This window comes from Apteryx rowi, unplaced genomic scaffold, assembly GCF_003343035.1.
Source record: "Apteryx rowi isolate R43461 unplaced genomic scaffold, aptRow1 scaffold_179, whole genome shotgun sequence".
Classification (NCBI taxonomy): Eukaryota; Metazoa; Chordata; class Aves; order Apterygiformes; family Apterygidae; genus Apteryx; species Apteryx rowi.
Window position 1 is genome coordinate 1,527,345 of NW_020448074.1, and position 25,867 is coordinate 1,553,211.

Below are 25,867 nucleotides of genomic sequence, written 5' to 3' on the forward strand. Positions count from 1 at the left end.
GTATGTCTCAGCAGTTATTTGATTGATGTGTTCTTTTATGATGGTATTATAATACAGCAGGTTCACATCCTCCTTTAGTTGTATAAAAACATTATTTGAACAGTACTCATTTTATGGATTAATCATATTTTACCACTGCAGTATAGTAACAGTTTCTATTATACCAGACTTTTGACATCTTCATATTCGGCAAGAGAAAGCAACAAAACCTGTAAAGATAGTCGGTTCTCTCCCCCCTTACTCAGTATGTGATTTGAATCTGAATGCAGAATAAAGCTTTTTTAACTTGTTGCCGCTGATGACTACTCTACAGTAGATGACCTGTGATCATACTTATGTAGTTTTTCAGAAGTAGCAAACTGATCGCAGTAACCTGTAGACATACCACTATGGACAACGTCCAAATATTTCATGAAGGACTGTGCTCCATCTCCAGCCATCAGCACTCCTTTGTCTCATTCTTAGTAACACAGAGTTTAATATGTTAAAGCTACCCAGAAGAACATAAAGCTACTAGACAGGTATAGAGAAAACAGAAAAAAGTTAGAAGTTAAAGCAAGCTTCTAAATGTGACCTCTTTAGCCCTTTCCGTGGGGTTGGACATTCTAATCACTTATATGCTGCTACCTAAAAATGTAAAAGCTATATTAGGATGAGGCTAGAACAGTGAAATAATAGTTGAGAAAATGACAATGTTCTTTGTTGGTGATTTATTCTGGCTTCAGTTAATGTGTTTTCTTAAGCTTTTGGATAGTGTCATCTTCATTCTAAATTGTTAAGTTTCAGACATGCAGCTATATTATTAAAAATTCCTTTTGATAGAATTAGACTATCATTACCAGGTAATAAGGAGAACATTACTGACTTGGTGAGGAATTATGTCTTCCAGGATTTTAATCTAAATTAAACTTTGGTCTGACTTAAAAGAATAAATTGTCTCTGAAGTCTACCGTTTCCTTGGTGATATTTTTTATTCTTGTGTGATAATGTAAGTAGAAGAAACATGGATAACATTTGAAACTTTTGTGAGATTACTTTCCAATGGTGCAATATATTAAGATCACACAAAATTGAATGATGCCAAGTGAATGGAGTAGAGAGCATGCAGTTATGACTAGAGTGGGATTAAATAAGTAAAGGTTAAGTACAATGATGACATGACAGAGCACAGAAAAAAAGAAAGGAAAAATTTCACGGTGCTTCTTTTCATAACTCATATATAGAAGTTCTATAGGTCATAGATATATATTTTATAGAGAGCATATAGATATATATTTATATGCAATATAGAGTACTATAGGGTTGCACAGAGACTCAACTGAACATGTTTTAAATGACAGAAATTACTAAAAAGTAAACACACATGGAAGAAAGCTGGAAATATTTTGGAAAACGAGATGAAAAAGTATTTCTGTTTCAGAAGAAAACACTGAAGTTTCCTTGGGGTCCATATACCTCACAGAGATTCATATTCTGTCTCTCTCCATCTCCATACTATGTATAATATACGTATATATATGTGTGTATATACATATATATGGATACACACTAGTGCAAGTACAAATGGAAATACTGTAAAAAAATTTGGGGAGTCCAACAGTATGTATTAATTTGTCTTTTTTTCTTTAAAGACAGCTACTTTATTTATCTAGAATTTTAATAAATGAAGCAATTAGAGAATCACAACCTTGTAGAACAGCTATATGCCAATGGACTATATGAAGAACAGACAAAATTATTTCACAGTAACAAATCCAACCCAAAGAACTTCATCACCTAACTTGTGCCTGTTCAAAGTTGAAAAAATTAAGTTACATCTCAGAATTTCCAGATAGAAATGAGGAAAAAAAGAATTTAAATGTTTTAACCAGAGTACATTTTGCTATAAAAAAAAATGGCACGAGTACAGCAGTGGAGAGCTTTCAAAGCAGTCTGATCCGAAACCAACCAATATCTTTACAGAAAGTCCTCATTTCCATACTCACACGGAGCAAATGTCAGTGCCAGCAGCATTTCTTTGAAGAGAAGCTCCTGGGTTTACCTCGTCACTGCACTTGCTGGTGCTCTTTGTAGCCTGAGAGATTTCCAGAAGGAGGACTCTTGAAAGCATTTATTTATTCTAGGGCACTATATTGGTATATTTTGAGGCAGTTTGTCTCATGTTAGCATCACCCTTTTATAACTGAAGAATCATTTTTATTAGAGCCAGCTAACTCTTTAAGGATCTGTGCGTAGGATCACTCTTCAAGGGGCAGGTGATTCTCTTTCACATTATTTTGCAGTGATGTGCTGCAATTTCAATCAGAAAAGGTCAGAGCTGGCACTAAAAGAACAGTGATCTATTATTCAGAGGAAGATTGCTTTGTGACCCATAAAGCATTCAGTACTACCATTGAGACAAAAACTAAAATCAGAGTAGTAATACTACAGTCCAACGGTATTATAGTGCTGCCCCAGCAGGAAGTTTAAAAAAAAAAAAATCTCATTTACTTAGCAGTTTAAAAACTACCATTCTGTTTCAAGTCTCCTAATTCAAGGCATAACATAATAACTTGATTAATAATGGTCAAAGCCATTGTTCAGTGTTGATTTTTTTTCCTATAGCCCACAACTCTTTTTAATGTTAATTAAAGATAGGTTTTGTTGGAACAGGACATAGAGACGGAAAATTAGCTCCATATATGTAACTGTTATATTGCAAATGTGGTCAGATAAGTCCTATTTTATAATATGGACATTTTAAGAAATCCAGGAAGCCAGAATAGCCTTGATAAACCAATCTTATACAGAAGAATGAAAGCCCAATCAATATTCTAAGAATCTGGAAGCATATACACTTAATTAGGAGCCTAATATTGGATCAAATTCTGTGAAACTGTATGGAAGCCCACACTAGTGGGATAGCCAAAAAACAAGGTGTAGTCACAGTGCCTAAAATAGCAGTTGTAGTTGATGTACCTCGTCACTTGCTGTTAATGAAGAGAGAACATTTGGAGACAGTGGGCTGTTGGCTTGCATAAGGACTCAAGGTCATTATCTGGACAGATCATTAATCTCTTTTGGCAGAGTCCTTGCACTATGAAATGAGATGAGAAAAATGAAAACTCTTAATTATTAGGAAGTATGCCTAATTTGTCCACAGCTGAAGATTTACTTGGACTTTGTATTCATCACAGCCAGGAAAATAGCTGCTAACATTAAAGCAACTGGACCAAAGTATAAATGCATTGCCATGCTTCTTGAACGATTCTACAAAACACTCTTGCTAAATATGAGCTTGAAGAATAATAGGAAATGGTAGTACAAATAAAGTAAGGCTCATATGGATGGAAGTTCTTAGGCTCTCTTCATCTCATCCCGCTTAACCACCTGCCAAAACTTCAGAACCTGTTCACTAAATTTTCAGTTTTTCTGCAAATATAAAGAATACTTCATTTAAATGGTAGCGATTTTGTCGAATAGTTCTAACTAGTAGTTTTCCGCTCAAAATTGTACCTCAGTACAACATTTTATTCCTGCATATAAACTATTTACAAAAACCTTTTACAGTAGAAATGGAATTTTCCCCTTAATCTCCTTGAAAGTCTTCAATTAAAGTAACATTATTTCAGAGGATGCATAAAATATTATCTTTTCATTCTTATCATCATCTAGTGTGTTTCTCAAATTTGCACATCCATCTTCAGTAACAGTATTATTGTAGTTGGCTAGGAAAAAGAATCTAATTCAGAAAAACAAGTTACACACAAGAATATTTCAATTTCTACAAAATTCTATTTGGGATCCAAAAAGCCAGAGTTATTTTATTTTCCTCATTCTTGAAGATTGGGAAGGCAGACAAGCAGGTAGGTCTTATCCACAATTGTCAGCAGCCTGGGAAACCTGAGACCGGGGAAGAAGTCAAGATAAAAACTCAGACTCTAAAAGATGAAAAGACTTCTGTTGACTGCAGAGGTCTAAAGACAGATGAGACACCTTGAAGTAAACCAAGCCACTATGGAATTAACACGTTGATACAAGGTTTTAGTATCAGAAACTAAATTTAGTCATTGTTTCCACTGTGGAAAAATGAGTTACAGTGCCCCTTGTACTTAAGATTTCTTCATGGTAAATAATAGCTTCCAAATAGTTCGGACCATATTAAGCACCCGGAAAATCATCAGAGGTGAAGGCACAAGAAGATTACAAATACTGCTGAATAAGCTAACAAGCATCTTTCTTAAGTAAGGTCACAAAGTACATTTGTGACAGAGTCAGGAATAGAATAATTATGTGCCAATCTGAATCATTAGATCATTGTCTCTTTTTCTCTTTCTGGAGAAAAGCAACAATAATATTTTTTTTTCCAGATTATACAGTTTCTGCAATCAATTACTATTTTTTTCCTTTCTTTTTTTCTTTAAATGGAAATTTTGAAGTTTCTTTAACAAGAATAAAGACTTTTGGTGAACTCTGAAATCTGAGGTAAAGCAGCCAAGTTCAGGACGTTGTAAAGCAAGAAGAGCTTTACTCTGTTGAATGCAGTTTGCCAGCAGAAGCTGAGCTTGGGAACCAAATAGTAGTGGAAGCAAATGCACGAATACAATAAACTTGTGTGGTTTTAAATAAGGTGTGACCTAATATATTGCTCTAAAATATCAAAATTTCAAATTCTGAAAGATCATTCTTATACATGAGATATCTGGATGTTTCAGCAGTTTCCATTATATCTCTAATAGCTGTATAGCTATATAGTTATATATTGCAGCTATATAGTAATATATATGTGTATATATATATCTCAGCTATAATAGCTATACATGATAGAGAGGAAATCCACAAAATTGCTGAGGTCCTAAAATAGATGCTAAATGCTTCCTCTTATGATTAAACATATATTACTCATTGTGCGTTATACAAACATAGTAAGTAGGTTATGAATTCACCTCTTACATCACAATAAAGTATTTATGGATAAATTCCCTAAATTCCTAGCATGGCAACTTCAAAATCCTTCAAGCTTTATACAGATGCCCAAAGCAGAGAGATCAGAGGGGTAAAAAATACCAGCATATTTAGGAAAAAATAATAAACCTCTAAAGGCAATATTTGTTAAACTATGTGCTTTCGGGTGCAAAAATATTTATAAGTGTTACAGTGATAAAGACAAAACACTCATCTAATTATCAGAATGTATGAAGCACATCACAAGAAATAACTCTTTCCAACAGCTGTTCTTTTACTGCAAGTAATCTGTAAAAATGTCTGAATTCGTTTTGACTGCTTTGACTTCCCTAAGAGGTTTCTTTTGTGACTACTTTAGCTATAAGTTTGTGGGGGAGTAGGAACCGAGACACAAAATTTAATAGGCCAAAAGATCCTAGACAGACCTCCTGCTTCGCTATCCTGCTATCAGCCTCCTGTCCTTGGACAACCTCATTATTCTCACTGAAATTAGGCTCCAAACATAAATTTGATTTTGGCAATGTATTTGGAATATCTTACTTTTGACTAAATATCCCTGCTTCATTATCCTAAGGACTCATTTCTTTTCTTGTGCTTCATATCTTTAGGACTATTATCCCCTAGCCTTTGAAAGGTTTCCTTTGTAAGGCCTAACGTGGCTTGATTTGGGGGAAACTCTCATTTATCCCTATAGCTTTTTAACTTCAAGAAAGAGCTCTTCTTTGAAAATTAATTCCATCTTACCTTTATGATGTCTGTTACCTTCTAGACAATCTGTTTTTAAACAAATATTGAAGCGACATTACTGTTTGCTGTAAATTGCTTCCTCCTTGTTGGGATTGACGTTCAGGCAGATTTGGAGGGCTTGACTTCAGAGATTCCAAAGCTCCTTCGCATTAAATCCCCTGGCACTTCAATCTTGTTGACTTCACTAATTAGTTTCCTTAATTTCTCAGTCTGCTCTTTCGAAATTAGAAACCTTAGTAACCATCCTGTTTTTGTTTATCCTTCTATTTAATTGAAAATGTATCAACCCGTGCTCATTTATTCCAAGGTTATTCTCTTTGACCAGCTAATAGCATACCCTCCTGTTGGTTCAGCGACTATCCAGTGATGAAATCTAATGACTATTGCTTCCAAGAGTATCAAGTCTCTATCATTATTGGCAGCATTTGCTCCAGTTGATACGTGCAAATGTAATGTCTACTGTAATGACAGTCCTTAGCAGAATTCCTCTCTCCCTAACATTAGCAATCTCTGTTTCTATTTAAATCTGTCCATGGAACTTAGAGCAGAATGAAACACTGATTTAGAAAACCCTTTTTCACAGTCTTTCCCAAAGTGATTTTCTGATTTTTATCACTGTTCCTCTCTGTTTCTTCTAAAACGTGCTACACTGGTGTGCCATTGCCTCTCTCTTTCTTTAGAACCCATCTTCTTGAAAAGCACATACTCTTCAGTTTCTCTGTTCTAGTCTTGGTGACTCTTCAACAGTATTTCTGTTACTCCCCCCAATTTTTTTTTTTTTTTTAAACTAAGATGACTGGACATAATAAAATCTGTTTGAGACAGGTATTTCTGCACAGGAATACGAACACTGTATTCTGGTATCTCATTCAGTGAAATATTAGCTATGGCTGTACCTATAATATTTAGTACAACATTCATATTGTCTTGTTGCACGAGCGTTTGTAATATTAGCAAACATATTGCCAAAAATGTTTAAGTTGCCATCCAAATTGATAGGAATCTTGCAGGCATCCTATATCACGACTCAAAAAGGGAAAACACTTTCTAGGGTAGAGTGTATCTCTGTGCATCATACCATATAATTTTCTGACATTCCATAAGTATATTTGAGTCCCTTCATCTATATGCACTTGAAACTTGAAAAAGTATAATTTAAATGCAATTATCTCTGTTTTGTATGGTTCATTAGCAAAAATACAACCCATCTTCCAAACTGCCAAACCACTGGCTATGTTTTTTAAGCCTGATTTACACTGGAATATTAATTGTCTATGTTTTAACACTCATTCTTCTATTCCACCTATTTTTTTTTAATGCTTCTGCATTAAAAAGTGAAAAACAATTTTTTTCGATCTGTTTTTTTTATATTCTCCTTCAGTATATATCAGAATATGACTGTTATTTCCCAAATTGTTTTTCTTTGCAGTTTTATTCACCATGCTTTTGCACTATTTTTTAGGTTTTTATTCAATCAAACAACACATTGATTCAACACATAGATGGAGTATAAGAAAGTTGTTTTGATGATGTCAAGCCTTTTGCAAACCAATGATTTGGTAGCAGAACCTGAAAGTGAAACTGCTTGCACTAGTTGTAGTACAAAACTACACTGACTCTAAAACAGAGGAAAGGAGCATGTGCAGAACATCAAGAGGGCATTCTTGAGAAGCTGAACCAAACCATGAAGATAAAAGCATTGACTCTTCAGAATGATCATTAGGATAACATAGGAGTTGCTGCTGAGAAGAATTATAACCAAATATAAAGTAAGAATCCTTGTTTTAGCCTTGGCGGAAGACAGAGTTGGAAACTGTAGAAGAAGTTATTGTTGTAATGAGGTTTTGTCAAAATGGAGCTGGGCTTGAAATGGATTGCCTGGTTTCTTTTCAACTTGAAATGAATTCTCAAACACTTACTGCAATCCAGTTCCCATCCAATTGCAAGCATGTCATTGCAATTAATTATTTTAATGGTTGTTTCAAAAAAAAAATCGCTTTTTCAAAATCACAGACAGCCTTTTTAAGCAGTACTCCGGAAGACCAGCTGTTTTTTAATTTACTATATCACAAGATCTATTCAACCCTTTGCAAAAGTGAAAGCATATCTTTCATTATCAAAGGCATTACATTTTCAGTCCACAACTTAAAGGACAACTCAGCCACATGACATTAACAGAGACTTTCATGAATATCTCTGAGTGTGGAACTGTAGATTTTACTTAATTATAGTCTACAGAAAATAACAAATAAATAAATTAATGTTTAAAACATGCAATGAGCAGCAGAAATAAGTAGAGGAAATAGAATTTAATAACTCATACTACAGTTATCTTCAGCTAAGTTAATTTGAGCTGTTTTGTCACAGACAGAATCTGTTATATAGTTCAAAGAATCATATGTTTGAACTTAATAAGCAAGTCCTTCACAATAAACATAGAAAGCTCACTGTTCCTGGGTAAGTTCATGACAGTGCATGACCAAAATCTGCCCTATATTATGCTGAAAACACACATATCTGTACACCCAAAATGAAAATTTCCATGTGTTTGGAAGTCAGGTATTTGTCACTATGACAGAACTGTGTTCAAATCCTAAAGAGATCAATGCTTTACAAAGAAATTTTTATAGACTTTTTTTTTTTTAAGTATGAGAAATGGCATAGAATGGATGAGCAACTGGGTTATTAAAATTTATCTTTTTTTTCCATAAATTGCTTGATTTTCAGATGGGCAGAATAACCACCCTTAGCTACATTCAACCTCAAAGATATTTACAGGAGTATGGATGATAAAAAGCTGAAAAGCTGATGAAAAAACATCTTTCAAACCAGAATGTTATTTTGCCCCATAGTTACACAACAGCAGTGTGTTCTCTACTACTATGGCACAAAGTTACTACTTTTATTTAAATATTTCAGAATTCCAGCACCTTAACACCAGAGGCTGCAGATGACTGCTGTCTCCAGATCTTTTCTTCTCAAAATCTGACCATCGGAAAAAGGAGCATAATCTGTTTCTGCCATCATTACCGTAACATAAGTAATAAAGAGGCTTGTTCCACACACTCTGATAAACTACCTGTATGCTGAGACTACCCCTCCTGTTCTCCATCATATTTTCCAGGTTCCAGCCTGATACTTCTGCCTTCCCTTTTCTCCCTCCCCTCCTTTTAATTTAAGGACATCGGTAGACTTTCAACTCAGTTGTTCCCATTAATTCAATCCCAGTTTAACATTATAGAAAATAGAGTCTAAAACCACTGTGCCTTTGCTAGAAGCAAAAACGCTGATGAGGATTACCTTTGACTTTTGTTTCACTTCATTGGCAACACATGATAAAATGCAGTTTTGACAGGAAAATAAAAGGAATTAGCAAAACAGTAATTGAAGATATGTTCCAACTTTAGATCCCAATTATAGCCCACATTGCTTAAAGCTAGAAAATGTGCAAACACCTAACATAAATGAAGAAGAGAAATCTAATGAAAAAGACAATATGACATAAGAAAACTGGGAAAGCACAAGAAACTAATTAAAACCTATACCTCTACAACGGTAATGCAGAGGAATTAAGGGAACCAGAAGTTAGCGATAAGCTTGTGTCTCTCTCATGCTGAAAGAAGACCTAAAATTAAATATCTTCGAAATAGAAGATATATGTATGGCTGGGGTGTGGGGGGGTTGACTATCATTAATTTTTTTTCCCAGCTATACCATACTATTCCATCCAATCTACACACCAAAGATTGCACTTGGACAGGTTTGCCTCTTCCTTGCAGGGTTTCAATAGCAAGCTATGTAGTGTGCATTACGAAATTTCAACACATAAACACTGAGCACGTAAGAAATAGTTTATCTCTTTTTTTCTTTAGAAGATAAACCTCCATCAGCCACAATTATTAATAACAACCAAGCAGACAAGATCAAGTCTTAAAGAAATCTCTTGGAATATAAATTGCGGTGATGGAATAAAGTGGTGAAGAAAATGAAAAAGATAAATTGCCATAAGTTGAGTGGGAAGGAGAAGGTCTAACATTCATAGCCTTGGTATAAAGTGTCAATAAGAGAGTACAGAAAGGACACTGTGTGTCTAGACACTTGTTGAGAGCAGCAAATTAAGAGGAGCAGGACTGTTTAAAAGATCTGGAAGCATCCAAGCTTGTCTATGAAAGCCTGAAGAAGAAAAGAAATATCTTCTCCTTTTAAATTTATCTATTCCCTTTTATGTGCATTTCTCTCTTATTTATTTCTGCTAATGCAGTCTTTCTGGACTCATAAAAAATAATCACAATCATATGCAACAGAAAAAAAAAGCACATAGAAGATACTGGGAGAGACTGACATGAGGTACTTTGGCAAAATATATAGGAGATAAAAAGAGAGAGAAGGATATATATCTATAAGGACAGGAGATACAAAGACCAAAATGACAAAGCCATGAGATTGCTGGGAACATGTGCAAAGACACAAATTTATAGGAAAAGAAAGGGAGATTTCATATTCTTTAAAAAAAACAAACCAATAGCAAAATAATCAATAAATAATCCCCTACAATAAGTATACTTAAAAGGCAATGTTCATTTCACTAACTATGAAGGCTCATTCAGTAATTAAAATAATCTGCAAAGCTTTCTAACTCAGCAGTAAGCTATCTATCAAAGACCTATAACCTAACTTAAGAATAAAGCAGCCTGTATTGTATCATGAACTTGACACCAGGAAATTAGGGACCYGACATGGATCATTAGTTAATTTTTGGTGTGTAGAGTGCAACCACAATGTTGTAGGACTCATCCAGCTTCCACAGGTAGCACTTAATGGAAAAGCGCCCCCAAAGAGTCGCGCTTGGGTTCCTCTGAGTGTGAGGAGCCACATCTTAAGGCGGAACTGGAAGGCAGAGACTCTGGGCCCAGTTCAGCTTGCCTGTGCAAGACAAAAGGTTGACCTCTCACTTCTGCATGCTCTACTGGCCGTCACAGTAACCCAGAAACAGAAGTATGTGGAGGGATGCCCAGAGACTGAGTTAACACATCACAACATCTCCCCAGACGTTCTAGGAGTCCCAAATAGTCCAATGTCCTATCTCTAGACAAGTGTTATTCTCACAGTACATATCTAATTGTTTTTTCTCCCTATTTTTGTAAATCTAGATGGAACGGAAAATTTTCTAGATTCATGGTGCTTGATGTGTTTTTTTTACATGCTTCCTACTAACTATTTGAAAATTTGCTGTAAACTGGAAGGAAAGCAATAAAGAGTTGAAAAAATACTAGAGTTCCCTAAGTTTAGAGAGGTTGCACTAGTATCATTTATCTTTTGGAAGGAAATTCTTCACTTAGAAGATTTTCTGCAAATTGTTGAAGTTTTAAAAATAGTCTAGAATACCCTCTCCTTTCCAGCTTTTCTACTACAGTTACTTAATCAAGCTGGAAATGTAATCATAGAAATGATTACACAACTCCTGTAAAATCAGACTTTTCTTATGAAAAGAGCTTGTATATTCAACACCATTGATAAACTCATATAATCTAAGCTTTTGTATAATAATAAACTATTTTTTAATAATAAACTCTTATAATAAACTATTTTTTTAGTTAGAGTGAAAAACCATACATGATTTCCAGGCTTCACCTACTAAGCAGATATGACCTTCCGCCTTTCTTCCTTCCAGAATAAGTATTTCTCTATTTGGTGAAACACAAGATTGAGCAGTTTTTCACTGTTTTGCAGCTCATTGAACTATAAAAACCATCATGGATTAGAACTCCCTCAGAATACAACATGTTCCTATTTACAATGCAGATAGCACTCCTAAAATATCATTGAATCTTCTGTAAGTCTTCTTTTCTTCAAGCACTAATTTCCTTCAGGAGAGATTTAGAGTTTGCACAGAAAAATGCTATGAGAAATCTCAGAATAACTTGAAACTGTCTTTTTGTAACTCTGTAAAACAACCAGCTACAGCAGATAAGTATTTTAAAAGATAATTTAGGAAGATCCTGTATCTCAGTGTAGTTAAAATATATTAAATCTTCCAGAGCTATTTTTTGCAGGCCATTTAAACACATCATTGGCTTCTTCAGTTTTGAAGAACAGAACATTTGTTAATATCAGGCCCTGTAACTGGTGAATCATCTATCTTGTACAGTTATTACCTTTCTGAAATACAGTAAATCCCAGGTCTCATTTCTCTGTATGAAATATAAGAACTCCTTCTGTAAAAAGATCCATTTTAACAGCACACCAAACACAATAACCTGTGTTTGAACAGAAGATTATTAATATTTCATATAAAGAACAATATGAAATTTCATAATTTAAAAAAATCTCACATTTTGACATCTCTAAGAACAATTGAAACTAACGGTCATTTTTCTTATGATTTATCAGTTTATAACCTGTAAATGTCTACACTGCCATAACACGAAAAAAAAAACAAACAACAGATTTTGAATTAATAATTCAGAAATTTTCAGATGTTGCTTAGCAGATATAAAATTAATGACTTAAATTTCTTGCCTTTTACTACAAACTCTTTAGCGGGATTTTTGACAGCATTTTCTTCAGTGTCTTGTTTTTAAAATTTTCTACAGAGAAAGCTTTACTAACAAAAAACAATGAACTTCTTTTTTCCCCATATCACTGAGTTTCTGACAACTAAACTGAAGAAGCAGTTGTTCTTAATCTGAATCATGTTGTATGCTATTTTGGTAAGAACAGATGCTTCAGTCATTTCCCACTGATGACTTTCGCTAACCTAAATCACTTAGTTCTTTGCTACTGATCATGGGTACTACAAAATCTGTCATGTATTATTCTTCCATTCAAGTCTCTGAACAGCTCAAAATAGGCTTTACAGCAATCCTTATATCCTTGAAATATAATCATACATATGAGAGATTATTTCAAGTTCCTATCTCTTCTTTAAAATAAATAACTTTGATTTTAATGCCATTTTAAAGTTTATACTGAATATCATTGTTATTAACCATTGCATAAGCATAAACAAATATGTGAATTCATGGATGTGTCATTATCTCAGACTTCCAAGTTCTTCCCATTCTAACTTTACACTATATTTGGTTTACTCAGTATACTTGGGCATCTGCATACTCTAAACACAAAAGAGAAGGTAAAATCCATTTCCAAAACCGATAGAGCAACAATGAGACTGTCAAATATTTTTAAAGTGTAAGTTTTACATTACCAGTTTATTTTAACTGAAATTTATAAGTAGAGCTTTTAGAACCACAAAGGGCTAATCTAAAAGAATATATAATATATGGATCTGCCATAGTTTTCAGCTGTATATATTAGGATTTCACAAATTAGCGTAGCTAAAGTCTTCTTAAAATAGAAATAAATTGCAGTTATTTCCTCAGTCCTGTCATACTTCCCCTGCAATAAATTAAATGCAACCTTTCCTTCTCCCCACCCTTTTTTCTTACCCAAACAACAGCAACAGATACAGCTATATAAGGCAAAAATGTAAATAAAATATAAAATAATCTAAATGAAAAAAACAGTGAAAGCCTTAATGGTTGGTATTTAAAAATGTTTAACCTGAAGTCACAGCCCAAGGGAAGCAATAATGTTCAGAAGCTTAAATTAAAATGAGACAGGTAGAATTACTGTATAATGTCCCTAATAATAAAAGAGGAATAAAGACAGCTCATTACCATACAGCAGCAAGACCTGTAATGTCATTAATACAATCTCTTTCTGATGCAAGAATGTCATTTATTTAGATAATGTGTTTATTATTGTTTCTGGCATACAAAGTACTTTCATATTAGCTGAGATACAAAATTTCATGTCAAGTCAAATTCATCATAAATCTCTGTAACTTCTGAGAATACTTGTTATATTATTAAAATAATAAACATATATTAATTTCCACCTCCTTTCCTAGACAATTGTTCTTGTTAATTTTTGTTAAATTTTAAGCAAGTAAAGTTACAGCCAAAAATGAATGGTGAAGGATTAGATTAGACTAGAAACTATTGTCACTCACAGCAAAAACATGGCTCTCATGTTTTCCTGATCAGTATGAAATTCCCAGAATGTAGTGATTAGCATTGGGGAAAGAAAAGGTGAAAAACAAAAGGAATGTTTTTGACAATACAAGTTAATTTTGTCTTTTATTAACAAACATGTAAGTTCTTTGAAAATACTTCTCTGATGGATGAAATAAGGTTTTCTTTGGGGAAATCAGCATGTGTGAGGCACACCAGTTAAGTATGGACAATTAGGGATTATTATCAAAAGGGCTTGCCAAACATCCTAAAAATATTAAAGACCTTTCTTTGGGTTTGCTTCTCTGATATAAGCTTATCAGAACTTAATGAATCCATGCTGGTGAGTAGGCAGCATAGTTTCAGAGGACAAGGTATCTGGTAACAGGCCTCGCACAAAACCAGCTGCTGGAGGAAATGCAGTGCACTTACCCACCATGAGAGATCCTCTGTTCAATATGATGGACCACCTCTACATAACAATGCTTTCCAAATACAAGCTATTCCTGACTGCCATTTAGATGCAGTAGTTATTTTGAAACATCTAACAGTCAAATAAAACTGTGTTTGTAAGTTTGAAAAACAATTCAACTCAAGGATTGGTTCAGAAAATGGCCTACCAGACTCTTAAGCAACGTACATCAAAATGTATGAAAACTCCTTTTCATCCAGGTAGTTAATAAAGAATTTAATTGTCTATGCATCTGAAAGTTGGATATGACTATTCAGCTTAGCCTTTCAAAATAATTTAGAAGAAACAAGTATCTCAAGATAGGATTTATGAGAGAAACAATGCTGAGATAATTATAGAAATATATAATACTTCCAGCAACATCTGCAGTTTGATTTTGCCATTTTGGATAAATAGCCTCAGACCTTTGACATATCAGATAGGTAGGGAAATGCCAGTAAGCATTCAGATACGGCAAACAATAAAACTGACAACAAAAATAACCTGAATCAAACCCAGGACTGATATTCTCGAGAAGGGTATGGCACAGAAAGTGATAGTCGTTTTATGTTTTACTTTTAACAATCGCATTTAACAGCCTATTCCTTTGTCTGCCTAACTCAGTATGGCGGCATTCATAAATGAGAAAAATCATAGAGCTGGAAGGGACCTTGAAAGGTCATCTCGTCCCTTCCCTGTAGATCAGCTCTAAGTACATTATAGATGTTTGTCTAACCTTTTCCTAAAGTTACCAGAAATGGTCAGCAAACTATGTGAGTACTTCAGCATCTTTACCAAGCTTTTCTTCATATCCTACCTGAATCTCTCCTACTGCAGTTAAACCCCACTATTATTTATCACCATAAATATGGGAAAGAGATTATTTCTTTTCTCTTTACAAGAAAAAAAATTCCAACCTTTTCTGCATTTGGAGAGTGTTATCATATTCCTACTTTATCTTATATCTTCTTTGGCCTAAATAATCTCAGCTCTCTCAATCTTTCCTTCTGTTGTGTTTTCCAGATCTCCAGTCATTTTTGCTATTTTCTTTTGACTCTCCCCAAGTGACTTTTGGATTGCCAAAACTGGACAAAGTCCTCCAGCTGAGTCCCTGTGACAGTTGAGTGTAGGAAAAAGGTTGCTTCGTGCATCCTGCAAAACATACAATCATATTCATATGTGCCACAAGAGAGGTTGCCTTACCAGCAATAACATGCCATAACTGATTGCGCTTAGCTTGCAAGTCACAGCAATCCTGATTCTCCTGTCCAAGGAATCATTATCTAGCCAGGTGTTCTCTATTTCATATTTACATGGCTGATTATCCTTTCATACTTATTAACCTTATACTTGTCCCAACTGAAGAGCTGCCTCTTTTAACAGATTACAGCAAGATTAGTTTGAATTACAACCCTGCGTTACTTGTAGTTTCTCCCAGCATTGTACCACGCACAAAATGAGTAAGTGTACTCTCTATTCTACCTTCCAGTCATCTATGATGATACTGAGTAACTAGGCTCAAGGTAACCACACTCAGTTTATACTTCCATTTTGACAGTTAATTATTGATAACTTCTCTCTAAAAGGAATTCTCTCTTAAGTTTTGCATTACTCAGTTTTAACTTCATTATTTACAAGACTGATTAATCCTACAGAATGACTACTTCTCAGCTAATCCTGAAAGCATGAAAAGTGTCAATTAGTAAAAATTAGCAAAAAACAAAGCAGAAAATACCAATACCTTTAAATGATATTATTGTAATTCAAAAAAAACAAAAGAAAGAAAGATAAAAAAAAAATCTCTGCCTTTATATTAATCACATCTGGAGAGCTGGGTCCAGTTCTGGGCTCCCCAAAACAAGAGAGACCTGGACAAACTGGAACAAGTCCAGCGAAGGGCCATAAAGATGATTTAGGGGTTACAGCATCTGCCATACAAGGAGAGACTGAAGAGAGCCGAGACTGTTTAGTCTGGAAAAGAGAAGGCTTGGGGGGATGTTGCCAATCCATGTAAAAACCTGATAGGAGGATTAAAGAAGACAGAGCCAGACTCTTCTCAGTGGTGCCCAGTGACAGGACAAGAGTCAATGGGCACAAACTGAAATACTGGAAATTCCACTCAAACATAAGAAAACTTTTTTTTTAACTATAAGGGTGATCAAACACTGGAACAGGTTGCTCAGAAAGGTCACAGAGTCTCCATCCTTGGAGATAATCAAAACCTGACTGAACATGGTCCCGGTCAACCTGCCCTAGTTGACCTTTTTTTGAGCAGGAGACTAGACAATCTCAGAGGGCCTTTCCAACCTCTACTATTCATCTGTTCTGTATTTCCTTTTTCCAGTTCTTAAGCTAGCTGACCATTTTTATTAGCCTCTGAAATTGTGGCCTTCTTTTCATAGAAGAATGCATTATGAGTATTTTTATTAATAATAAAATTTTTATCGGGAGCAATTTTGTTTAAGCTGAGTATAGTCAAAGATATTCCAATTAAAGACAACTGTGAAATTGTCACTTTTTTGATGATCAGTATATTTATAATTAATGTTCTGCTTAGATATTAGGTATGACCCAGACACAAGAAAAAAAACCCCATGTAACTAGCTGACTGGCACATACTTAACTTTCATTATTATTAAGTCGCTTTTTGTTAATTTAGTTGACTAAAAAACCCCCTCATTTTATATTACTTTACATTCATCTAATCTTATTGCCAATTGGAATTGTAGCAATTTATCCTGTAATAAAATATACTCGGTTACCTTTTTAATGTGTTTGAATAAAGAATGAAGAAAAACTTTTGGTACCTGTCACATAAACAATCAACTCTGTTGCAACTAACTCTGTTGCAATGACCGTACTTCACTGAAGTTTGAGCAGCATCCTTTAAAATATTGACACGCACAACCACATTCTAGCCAGCAGGTCAGGAGAAGCAATTGTTCCTCTCTACTCAGCATGTCCTGATTTGGGCCCCCAGCACAAAAGAAGCGCCCAAACTGCAGCGAGTCCAGCAGAGAGCCACCAATTTGGTCAGGGGCTGCAGTCCATGACGAGCCGTGACTGAGGGAATTAATGGGCTCGTTCATCCTGGGAAGAGAAGGCGAAATGGGGGGATCTACCAGCAATCAGCAGCCTAAGGGAGAGCTCCAGAGAAGGTGGAAAGGGAGATGCACAGCAAAAAGCAAGAGGTGACAGTTGCAGGTCTCTATGAGGGGCCTTTGGGCTGCGTGTAAAGAAAAAGATGAGCAGCATAGCAGGCAGCCTCGAAAGCCTGTGCAACCTCCACTCAGAGCTTTCCAGAACTTCCCTGGAGAAGTCCCTGAGCAACCTGAATTTTCTTTTTAAAATTTATTTAAATTAAACTTAGCATTCAGCTCTGGTTTGAGAAAGAGGCTGAAATGGGTGAGCTCTACGGGTCATTCCAACCATATTGTTTCTATGATTCCAGCTACATGATGCTATATAATCAGATGTTTCTGAGATACTGTGAAAGTCTGCACTGTATTTGAGATTCCCCTTTGAATCTCAGTCACTTTATGGTTTACTTCCTATTTTGAAGAATTTGCATAGATATTAGTAATTATCATATATTCTTTGTAAGATAGAGTCTTCCATATTACATCACACTGGGGCCATTATATTTAAATATACCACATTCTTATTTTTGTTTCAAAACTTTAAAAAAAAAGTATGCATATTTCTTTAAGACTTCTCCTCCCCTATTCATTTACTCTTAATAAAATGAGCAAGAATCATAATTTCAGGTCTTTTTATTTTACTTTTCAAGGTATAATGCATCATTTCAAAAGGAAGTATAGCTCTAAAAGTTGCTGTTAAGGGCCATAAAGCATAGAAATAATATGTAGTTCTTCCGCAGGGTTTTATCTTAACAGCATTACTAACTGTGACATTTATCCTGCTTAACCTCACCAAATGTACCCTAGGGAAATGTCAACAGAGTCTTATGGTTTTAATACAAATGAATTATCAAAGAGTTTGAATAATGTAATCATCTTAATGTATTCAGTTTTTCTAATGAACATCTGGTATGGGGATACAGAAGCAAAGTGACTGGTTAATACAACAATTAAATAAACAATTAAATGTAGAAATTAATAAAACTGATTTTACAATTTTAACTATTTAGAGTAGCAACCTGAAGTAACCGTTCATGAAATATTTCTCATTTCCATTATTTCTGGTAGATACAATTTTTCTTTGAAGGAATTCATATGTGCTTTCTAGATGCTTATTATGGGTATAATCCTGTTTACAAAGACAGCTTGTTCCCTGGATAGAAATCTTCTCCCTTGGGTGATGCATATTTGTGTTGTTAAAGTTCCTGCCAAATCTCTTATTTTACATGCTTTTGCCAATAATCCTTTTGCAGTGTATCTTCTATCAACTCCATTTATTAAGAGGGTTGTTTTCAAACATCCTGCTAGCATATATTACAGTAATTCTTCTCTCATGGGAATACATTCTCTAATTATCAAGATAGTTTAACAAATGCCTCTGATATTTACTCCTATTATATCTTATCCTGGCATTATACTTTATGACCTGAATATAAATTTAGGAAATTTACATGAATGATAAATAATTGTGCATTATGTACTCTTGCGACATATATTTCATGAGTAATTCCAAGAAACCCTGAAGACATCATGCCATCATTTAAGACTCAGAATACATAAATAGCCTCATTTTTATCTGAGTTCCTGAATGACATTTCACTCAATCTCCATGCTCTGAACCTTGTTCATATACTGTAACCGGTTAGTTCCTTTCCTTCTGAAATGCAGGAATTTGAATATACTTTAGAGGCACAGTTGTCAACTTGTCATCACACATTCATACAGACATTTTAGATACTGGTTATGTAAATCTGGTAGATCAAGATTATACTCTCAGACATCCCTTGCCAGGTTGATTCAAGCCTTAATTTGTCCAATAGACACTTTTGTCTGATGCCATTTGCTTGACAGCTACCATTTGCTATTCACAATTTGTTAAGAGAGTGGTAATGCAAAGTACATTCAGAATAGTATTACAATGAAAGTGAAAGTTAACACACGATTAAAGGACCTTAATCACTCTTAGATTAACGACAGAAGCACAGTGACAGAGAAAAGTCAAATTTTCAAAAGTTTCTACGTGACTTTGACCAGATGCACAACTGGACATGAGTTTAACTACTGTTAGAACACTTAGTTTTTAGATTTCTCACCGAAATCTACATCCTCAAAATAATTGACTATGTTCTGTACGTCATAGCTAGGAGAGTTATATACATCAGGATAGTATTCACAATATCCAGCATGTTGACTAGGAAAAAACCAAAATGGTCATATCTGAATTTTGAATTAAAATGAGTATACTCTCTTCTTGAGGTTTACACACTGAATGCAGGTCTTCAAAGAGTTCTCTGCTTCCAGTCAGGATTCAGAGCTTATAACCAGTGCTACAGTAATTGCTCATCTTTNTTTTAGAAAGAATGAGTATGGAAATATACTTTCAGAATGTAGAAATGATGATGGTACTGTCTATATAGAAGCGTGGTAGTCAAACACTTTAGACATAATAGGCCGAATCTGATTTAAATTTACACCTCCAACTTTTCTAGAGAGTTCCTAATCCCAGCCTAAAATTTTTCCTACTGAACATATGACACTCTAAAGCGAAGACTTCAGAAATTATGATTAGGCAAAGTACGCAAGATAATGATTTCTGCAAATAAGTGGTTATGGCACTTGGAAGTGAGGAATCCTGGCTTTACCCCTTGCTCATACTTTACTGGCCAAGAGAAGAACTGCCTCTCATACATGACAGCTCTGAAACCCAGGCACATAGCAAGTTTTCTCACAGGGAAAATCAGTCACTTCAGTCGAGTGCTAATGTAAAAGTTGCTGCTGTCAAAAATCACAAGAACATATGAATAATTTTATTCTCACTTTCACATTCATCATTACCAAGAAGCATGTAAAGCAACCAAAACAGATGCCTGTGACTCTGAACATAATTTATTCAGTTTACTCCCTGATGTGTTCGCTCACTTTATTGAGGGTGTCTTCACCTGTCTGGCTAGTTATGGTTTTCCTTTCACTTCACTGTCTGGCTGCCACAGTCAACCCTGAATTTTACTGTGCTCCCCACTTGTTCACTTACCCCTCTATTAGGTCTGAATCCTCTTCAAACAACTGAGTCATCTAAACCCTTACAGGCTGAACAGTGGTTTTCCTAGGGGAAATTAGTCACATGCTTTACTCAGGATCTTCTACACAGTTTTCTGCATATAATCCCCTACATGCAGAATATGTTGAATTCCTCAAGGAACTGTGATGCTATCATCACAGACCTGTATCCATTTCATTTGATGCAGGAAAAAACAGATTCTGAGTAGCAGATACTTTCTGGGCATACCTGGTCGTTCTTTTCATATAGGAAGGACTTGGAATAACTAGGTTGAAGATCTTACCTAGGGCAAGATTTGAAATAGAGGCCAAGTTGTGACTTAGTTGCGGCAAACTTGTGTATTAAAAGAAAATGGAATTAGGTAAATTTTCCTGGAGTACAAAAAAGCACCTGCAAGATAGTGTAGTCTCTTCCCATTCAGGCAGAAGTTTTGAGGATTACACTTCTTGACATAAAATGGCTATATTCTGCCCCAGTTATACTTTAAATGCCTTTTGTGAACTAAGCCGTATTCTTTTAAAATTAATTATCTTTAATTACCAGGATCACTCTTCTGTCCTCTGAAAACTGTCACTTCATTTGCTTTGTTCTAATATTTGCTTACCTTCCCAGTTAAACATGGCTTTTCATAAAGAAATTCTCAGTTGTATGGCAGGGTATTTCGAGCTAATTTTCTTAATACCCCATGGATGCATATAATCTGGACTGTTTGAGAAATAAGTATTAATTTTTTTAATGTATATTCCCTCCTTTGATCTTAGTTATTTTTACAAGGTCGTTTCTAAGTATAACTTCATAAATTTTCAGATACTTCCTCTAATTTCATTTTCTATGTACTTCAGCACTGGCAGTCAGAAGTCAATGATCACCCAACTTTTTTTTAGGGCATTGCCTTACACTTCCCAAAGATTTCCCTGCCATGCTTCCTGGAGTTTCATTTTGCATGCCAGAAAACAATATTCCTTTGACATAAAACTACCTCTCCAAATCCTGCCTTTGCATGGCTCCTTGAGTTACTCATTTTCATTTGCACTAATATTCCATCTATGCAAACCAGCACATTAGATTTCAGCAATGGCCAGAAAATCACAATTGGTGTCACCCACTTTGCTTCCACCTTCTACTATTTATTTCTTCTGTTTCTACGAATCCATTTCAATACATAACTTATAGTCTCCATTTTTCTGCCTAATCTGACTTCTGTCTCAGTTAATACTTTTCTGAGTAAAGTGAATTTGCTTTGCAGTTTATAGCCCAGGTGCCTCTTGCACTCTGCTCCCCTTTGCCTTCACCTCTTCCCCAAAAAAGGTCTTGAAGGCACTGAAGTCCATGCAGATTAGGAAACAGACGGCTATTCAAAAAGGATTTTTTGCTGAAAATGAAAACAATTTGTCCTGGTAAGTTCTGTGTGCCTTTGGGCTTGCTTTTGAGTGAGTGTTCTAAAGAAAGAGAGGAGAGGATCTCCAAGACTTTGACAATGACAAGTATATCCATTAAAGATAAATTAAATTATTTTAACACTGGAAAATTAAAAAAAAATCCAATATTTTAAGTAATACTTTTAATAATAACTTGGTGATGATATTCAGTATAATGGATTCTAAGATATATATTGAATAATAGCATAAAAATCTAAGAAGTCTATCTGTGATAATGAGGTTAACTTTAATTGACATTCAGATCTTGTTTAAACATTGGCCTATTGAACTGTAAGATTCTTTATATAATTGAGTTTAATGCTAAAATAGAAAAGATATTCTAATTTTAAATATGACCACTAAAAAAAACTAAATTAAAGTGATAAGATCTGAAATCTCAGGGAATTTAGAACAGAGTAGGTTTTCTTAACCCTGTAAAAATGATTTAGAGGGTCTAGTCATCTTCTTTGGGGGCCTCATTACCTATATATGATTTTCACTATCATACTTTGCATATTTTTTTACTATAATAGCTTTATTTTTTCTCTCCTTTCCTGAAAGAAAGAATTTATTTTCCAAAATCATGTAACAGATTCATATGATTTCTCAATAATGTTACAGAGCAAGGTAATTTGCTTTAGTGCTGCTAAGGCTAAGGACATAGGGAAAGCTTGAAGCACACACTTTCCACGTTTCTTTCCAATAAGAGATGATAAATGTGTTTCTCCTGCCAAATCTTTATTACCCTTGCCTTACAAACCCAAATTTTTACTTAAAAAGTCACCCAAAGTTCATCCCTTAAAAATTTTAACATTTTTCATATAAACACATTTACTGATCCACAAATAAATCAGCCTAAAAAAGAGACAGTTACACTGCTAGATTCTATACATGATCTTCCTCACTGCTAAAGTGTCTCAGAAAAACAAACATATAATACATACCACATAAATATGCAGAGAATCAGGAAATGCATGAACCACTGTTCGATAAATTGTTTGGAAAACATGCTTTAAAGTATTCTACTTTTGTCATAGTGCTAGGAAAAGAAGATATAGCACTCAATCACAATCCTGTTCAATAAAGTTATGAATAAAGGTGTTTCATTTTCATATTATAAGATTAATCAGGAATGAAAAGCTATATGGACACTTGATTTATTTTGACCAGTACTACTTCTAAGAATGTATTAATTAAGTTGGACTTCCAGTTTTCAGATCTTCTCTTCATTTTGTTTTTGTGTTTTCTAAGGTACATGTGAAAGTACAGAAAGTTCTTACAGCTGAAATTGCTCTGTCTTCTGTTTACATTTTATCTGATACCCTTCCCCCTGGTGTTAGAATACCTCAAAGTCCCATTAATTATAGCAGTAGTTTTGAATGCAGAAGAAATGCAAGACTGAACCTGGTCTTGCAATTCTTTTTTTCTCCACAGACCTTTGTTTTTAAATATTGGGCAGCACATTTGTTCCCATGTGGATAACACAGTTATTCTATTTAACAAAACCATTGTACACCGATTCGTGTCTTGATTCACACATTTTTCTCAAAACGAAAGGTTAAAGGAAAGGTTAAAACAGTGACTAGCCTTTAGGTTTAATTTTTTCTTTTAAAATGGAAATCTTTCAGAAAGAACTGAAATGACTTTCAGATCTGGCACTTTGGAGATTTATCGCTGACTTGTATGAAACTAACTCAGTCACTTAACTCTTCAGCTACTCCCTTTTACTGGGAAAATTTAATAAAAACTGAGGTATAAAGCACTCAAAAACTCTCCAATAAAACAGGARAATATTGTAAAGAATTATTGTATTTTCATGCATACAGTGCCTATCATTCAAAAAGAAAACCCTCTTGAATTCAGCAATGCTGTGGGCTATCTGTATTAGAAGCCAGCCATTAGAAGGACCAAGTAAAACCCTTTTCCTTAGCACAGAGCAGCCTAAATTGCTAAAGAATAGCTAGAGCAGAGGCTTCAGTCATGAAATTTCTTTACCACAAACACACACACACCCCTTCCAGACATTTCAGAGCCTACTTTTTAAGAAGAAAATTTAGCACTGTCAACAGTAAAGTCTCAAAACAAAATATTTTTATCCTTATTAAAATAAGGCAAAATAAAATGTGCACATTTAATATATCAGAGACTATATAATTAATATTTTCATTCTCAATACCGAGTATTCTGTTCTTCCTAAAGCCTGAAATTTGTGACTAAAGAGAAAAAACATTCTTCTCAATAGCTGATAAACAGATAATTAGGAGCAAACTAGGCTTGAAATTAGATTATATACTTTTACAAGAGGCTGTATAGCTAAAGAATGATAAACTAATTGCAGGGAAAAAAAGGTAGGCTTTAATTTGTTGAAGCACAGAGTGAGGCAAACTTTCAGAGGCTAAGCTTGAAATGAGAGCCTTTTGTAGTACAAAAACATGATGAGACAGCCTTTCATAGTATTTCAAGCTTTTCTATAACGTATTGTCATTGTAGCCAAAGAACCCACCGTATATGATAATTTTAACACAGTTTTCAATAAGAACCTCAAACAGATCAAAACAAACTTTCAAGTTGCTTTGTGGTTTGTAAACATATTTAAAAATTACTTTGTAGAATAAACAATAGCACTCTAAGCCCATCAAAAAGAAAGCCTTTTCACCTAAAAAAGTAACGCTATTCACAGAGAATAGTTTACAACAGTTATGTTGGATAGAAACATTTATGTAAACAGCAAAATACTGGAATGACTTTGTATAGCATACTTGTACAAAAAAACCCATTTTGATTAAAGTTACTGCTGAATTTTCTATTTCATTGCTTTTAATTCTCTCAATACTCTGAAAAAAATGATTGAATTGTCTCAGCCTGGAGTACATGTGACTTGTTAAATATTTTAAAATGCAAGCATTATAGTGTGCACATCTAATAATTTCCTCCAGTAAATAATCCAGGAGAAAACTCCCAAGCCTTCCTGACGCTGTTATTCATTATGCTCACAGTAGTCTTCATTTAAAACCTGTGCATTGCAATTAAACCTATAGGCAAATGTTGGCAGTGAAAGGTACCACTGAAAATGCTGCGCACTGAAGAGAGATGAACAGCTCACTGCAGTAACCACATCTTCATGAAGACAAAGCCAAGGATGACACCAAGGGAGGCAGTGCCAAATAAAAATGTTACATGTTCCCAAGAAGATTCAGACTGAGAAAGTCACTTGAGTCATGTGTCTACCTGATCAGAAAAGAATATTTCCTTTTCCATGAAATATTTCATTTTCCATGGTGTCTAGTTCCTGCTTTCACTCGCCATTGCTTGGCCAGCTTATTCTCACGGCTTTGACTTAATTAACAGGATTAGTCTTCCAAAGATGTTACAACCCAGAACTTCTCACTAATTGGTACAGTACTTTAGGAGCTAGACTGAAAAAAGTTAGCTTTTTAAATAATGAAACTTGGAAAATGAAAATGGGAACTATTTTTTTCACTGAAAGATTTCAACTTTCTTAGGGCAAAAAGGGGAGGAAAGAACATCTGGTAGTCAGGCTGAGAGAAACATGCAATGCAATTCATTTGGGGTATGTTCAGGAGGGCAGTGTGGTTTTCTTTAATAAAGATTTTATGAAAGCTGCTTGCTTTTTTTTTTTCTCATTAAGACCTTTTTAATTGCCAGACACAAATCCCAATTTCATTTCATCTAGCATGTTGGCAGAATTTGCACCCTAAGGTTTTCCAAAATGATGTATGTTGAAAGATACTGTACTAGCAATATAATCTTTATCATAGTTATATAGGGAGATTTTATTCATTTTAAATCATACATGTCCCAAAACAATAATTCAAAAGGCATGCTAAACTGAGTTCCCTTGGAAGTACAACACTCAGATTATTTTCTCTAAATCTCTAAGGCCATTAGCAGAAACCTGACAAATGAGAAATAGTACTGAACAAAAAAGATGTTAATGCAATGCTATGATTTCATTTTATAGAATTTTTCTAATATTTTAAGTTTTAATAGTGCCAAGATTAACTAAGTCATACTTCATTATATTACTTTGCTTCACTTATCTTCCACATCATCCTTGGTTTCTGCAGTTCTCT